General features: G+C 39.4%; 1 long non-coding RNA gene across 1 annotated transcript; it reads left to right on the top strand.

The window, feature by feature from the left end:
• The first annotated feature begins 480 nt into the window (after positions 1-480).
• On the top strand, positions 481-3,030 carry LOC138969149 (uncharacterized). The gene is made up of 2 exons (XR_011456388.1): positions 481-1,205; positions 1,565-3,030. It is a non-coding gene; the product is annotated as an uncharacterized lncRNA (long non-coding RNA).
• Positions 3,031-4,994: the final 1,964 nt, after the last annotated feature.

Genomic DNA, 4,994 nt, shown 5'->3' with positions numbered 1-4,994 from the left:
GGGGACCTGGTTTACGCCATTGCATATTGCGTGGGACGTATATTTTGACGCGCAGAACTATGGCATTCCGTTTGTCAAATAATTATTTGGATACTTTTTCATGTTTTTTTTCACAAGTTTTAGCTAAATAATCATTATTTAGAAGCTCATGTGCTAAATAAGTAATTGTTTATAAACAATGTAAAACAACTCTAAATAATTTTTTGTTTACGTAAACAATTCATTATTTACCTAAACAATTCATTGTTTACGTAAATAATTCATTGTTTACGTAAATAATGATTTATTTACGTAAACAATATATTATCTAGACTTATATTACATTGTTTATAAAGAATCAGCAATGTTGCTAAATAAATCATTATTTACGTAAACAATGAATTATTTACGTAAACAATGAATTGTTTAGCCAACACATTTTCCATTATTTAGGGGTTTCTAGGATTCGCTTCTGAACTAAGTTTTATGTCTTTCAGTGATTACTATAATTGAATACAAGGTCTCTCCACACACTCTTATCTTAAAATAGCTGTTGTTTGGATATTATTTTGTTTATTTTACAAGCCGAGTACGAAAATAACTGATCTCAAACACAGTCAAAGGTCAAGGTCAATTAAGGTGTTTCCCTGCCGGGAGTGTTTAGTGTTTGCATTTTCTTGCCTGAAGTTGTTGAAACACAGGGTTTTTCCCCCTTATGTTCTCGGTTCTGTTTATGTCCCAACAACATGCCTGTCTTTCCATTTCTCTTCCTTTCATCGTTTCATTTCAAAGAGAAAAGTAAAAACAGCTGTGAACCGTTGAAAAACGGGAAACAATGCCTCCGACGCGTTCCGAGAAGAATCTGGAGTGACTTCCCTTGCCTCATGCAACACATTGCGATCGGGCGAGAAGCGAAAATATTCTGAGCGATTGTTACCAGAGGAGAGGCGGCGATACCAGCAGAAGATTTTGGAGATTGACGGGAATGATCCGTATGACATTCTCAACCAGGTGCTGGTCAGCAAATCCGGACGATCTGCCAGAGCTGAGTTACATCAACATCGTAAATTATTTTGTGCTTGGCAAGAGTGCATACAGATACACATGTGAGCAGCTGAAAAACTTACAACAGTTTGGATTCCTACCGACTTTTTGTCTCTGGCTGGGTGAGGGATGTCAAGTGCTACAGCCCTGATGGCTGTCAGAACTCTGTAATTTCTGCAAAGGTAAGAATGTGCTTTCAGTTTATGATGAATGAACGTGAGTGTTCTCTGTCTTGTGTTGCAGATCACAAGTTGCAGTTCAGGATATTGTGTTGAGGCTTTGTCTTTGAAATGTTCTTCGCTTCAGTTTGTATTCTGGACTACGACAAAAGCTGTAGATAGTCTTGAATATATTTATATTTTGAAATAACTTGCAAAATATTATATTTATAATGAGCTTCATGTTCATATCAGTTAAAAATCTGTTGTTTACTTTTCATTGTTAAGGTTATTGTAAAGCACATTATGTGTGTCTTAGAGTTATATTCATTCGATTGACCTAGCTGAATGCTGATTTGTGCGACCTTCAATTTATGTTTCAGATTCTTCATTCACAACGCCTTAATGAACCAGCACTTTCTCCTTGGATCATCGCCACTTCTGATGGCAACATACTGGCAGCACACTGTACCTGCATGGCCGGAGTTGGAGAAACCGGCATGGCCGGAGTTGGAGAAACCTGCACACACGTCCCTTCACCTTCAAGGAGTCAGCTGTTGAGTGTGCTGTGGCAGACCGCCATTTCTGTTTGGAATCTAACAGTGAGGGGATGCTTTGTCTGCGCAAAGACCACCAATACTTTAGTCAAGTACAGTGCCAGATTTTTATGACCAGTTCCTCCTACTGCGATTTCATGGTGTGGACTACTGTGGATAAAGTTATTGTCCGAGTATTGCCTGACTGTGATTTTTGGGCAATGTGTGTGGAGAAAGCTTTGAAAGTGTTCAGACTCGCAGTTCTTCCAGAGCTAGTTGGAAACTGGCTGGACAGAGAAGCTGAGCCTCTACAAGCAGTGGATGTGAACCAGGAGCAGCTGCAAACACCAGTCGTGAAACGCAGCAAGAAACAGTGACAATGCCAGACTCGCTTGCTCATGTGTGTGGGAAAACAAACATCATGTATGACTGTACACACAGAAAGTGGCAGTATTAAAGTTGTAGAGAGGGAGAGAATACATCGAACGCAGAAGAAGAAGAAGAAGAGAGGGAGAGAAAAGAGAGCATGCAATTTTTTAAATCACAGTTCACACTCACAGAGAAGTCATTAATTGTTCCATTCTTGTTTCATTTTATTCTTAAAGTAAAATCATGCACAGATGTAGACATACATTTTGTTTAGGATCACCGACCACAATACAAAATCAAGTGCTACAAGTATAAATTATGATGCATACAGGACCTTATTTTGTGATTGTTTTACATCCACTGCTGTGAATAACAAAGAATCATGAGCAGTTTGATTATCAACTTATTCAGCCAGGTACATTGTTCATTCTCCTTGTTCAATGTTTCCAGTGACACAGATTGGCTGCTTGATTTAGGGAACAAATAAGAGTGTGTGGTCCAGCATAGTTCTGCATCAGTACAGTCAAGTAATACAGTGTTTAAATTGGCAGTGGAACTGAAAGTTAGTTTCTATCATCAACTAGTTCTGTTTTGATGACAACAAAATTGAACACACTTATTTCTGCAAAAAAGCGCACAGGTCTATTGATCATAATGAATAGTTAATGACTCACATACCCACAGTATGTTATTTCAATTTTGAACATTTAGTGAAAGTGTTCTCTTCACTTTGGCTCCATACCTGCAATACTGGTAGTGGTATGTTCAGTGTTGCTTGCAGTTGCATGTTATTGGTAGTTTAAATGTGTGCTCGCATTTCAAGTGTAGGCCATTTAATTTTTCAATGCTCCTTATCTTGTTTCCTGTAGAGCTATTTTGAGGTTAATCAGCATAATTCAACCTTTGTCAGTTGTGTCAATACATGTCACATTTATGCAAAATGATTTCAAAGTGTATGTTAAAGTGGTGTGTGTGTGTGTGTGTGTGTGTGTGTGTGTGTGTGTGTGTGTGTGTGTGTGTGTGTGTGTGTGTGTGTGTGATAGAAAGAGTGAAATCTGCTCTTGAATTGGAAGGAAATAGCAGCAGGTCAGATCATATACACATGTATATTCCATCCAGTGAAAACATGATAACAGAAAAACTGTTGCTTCTGCTCATGTGAGACACCTGAATGAAGATACAATACACCACAGTTTAATTAACACATTCTTTAAACAATGCCTTCATCTTCAAATTCCGTCCAGTGAAAACATAACACTACAGAAAGACTATTGCTGCTGCTCATGCGAGACATCAGAATCAGATACAATACACCACAGTTTAATTAACATATTCTCTAGTCTAAACAATGCCTTCAGTTCACTAGGCTGTGTTTATGCAGCGTCACAGCAAGAATCACATGATACCAGTGCAAACATTGACAAGCCCAGATGATACAGTGACTATTTTGTCCAGTGTTACCACTTCTTCCTCTTCCCTTGCAAACAAAAGATCAGTCAGAATATCAGAGTTCAGAATTTTGTACTTTCCACAAAGAATACCGATAACTCGCTCAACATAAATTCTCAGATTAGGCCAACAAAAAAAAATGCTTTGGTTACGGTTTCCCGACCGACCCTAACTTTTTGGGCCGACCCTAAACTTTTTTTTTGGTCCTAAAGCTAAAAATAAAATGAACCAAACACATACACACAAAAAAAACCACACACACACACAAAAACCCACCGAAAACGACAACACCACGGCACAGAGAAAACATCGATCGCCGGCAAGCAGACAACAACAAGCCCGACAAGGGACACCACTCCGCTTTTTACAACTCCCATATCCAAGGGAAGTCAGTCTCGTGCGTTCGTTCGTTGCGCGAACGTAAAACCATGTCGTCTGCATTTGCAATCGTATTCGGAAAGTGCGTTCATATCGAACAAACACGACTGATAAGTCGGTACTCGAAGAGTGCAACCTTGGTGGACATTTTTCATGATTTTCATCCAACTTTGGACGGCAAACTGTTCGGGATAAAATGTGTTGGGTCGACGAAAATAAGTGCCGAGCCCGAAGACTCTTTCGAACTGGACTTTGGCATGACTCTCGAAAACTATTTTTATCATTTCAAGAGGGACCAACAAAAAAACAAAAAAAAACAAAACAAAAAAAAAGTTTAATCGACCTACCTACCCTATTTTTGTTGGCCATAAAACCGTAACCAAAGCATTTTTTTTTTTTTTGCCTTAGCTAGTTTGCGTGTTGACTATCTCATAAGCTGTAAGCTGACTCTTCCCTCTTGTAAAGGCAGGGATTTTCACTTGTGCACCTCTCATAGCCACTAGTTCATTAATGTCAAATCCCCTGTCGGCCAAAATCACATCATTTTGTACAATATTGTCTAGATACCCACTATTTGCAGTGATGTGCTTGTCACTTGAAAGCCCACCCCACCCTTTAGAAATAAAAGAAATATGGCCTTGAGGTGTAATTGATATTAGGTATTTAATTGTATTGTTGTGCTTGTAGTTTGACCAGGTGAGTGCACTAGCATCAACACTGGAGGGTCTCTCAATGAATATATATGGGCGGGGATATAGCTCAGTTGGTAGCGCGCTGGATTTGTATTCAGTTGGCCGCTGTCAGCGTGAGTTCGATCCCAGGTTCGGCGGAAATTTATTTCACAGAGTCAACTTTGTGTGCCGACTCTCTTCGGTGTCCGAACCTCCCCCCGTGTACACTACATTGGGTGTGCACGTTAAAGATCCCACGATTGACAAAAGGGTCTTTCCTGGCAAAATTGCTTAGGCACAGTTAATAATTGTCTACCTATACCCGTGTGACTTGGAATAATAGGCCGTGAAAGGTAAATATGCGCCGAAATGGCTGCAATCTACTGGCCGTATAAAATTTCATCTCACAC

Source organism: Littorina saxatilis, linkage group LG1 (genome assembly GCF_037325665.1).
Source record: "Littorina saxatilis isolate snail1 linkage group LG1, US_GU_Lsax_2.0, whole genome shotgun sequence".
NCBI classification, from domain to species: Eukaryota; Metazoa; Mollusca; class Gastropoda; order Littorinimorpha; family Littorinidae; genus Littorina; species Littorina saxatilis.
This window is presented reverse-complemented; position numbering and strand designations above follow the sequence as displayed.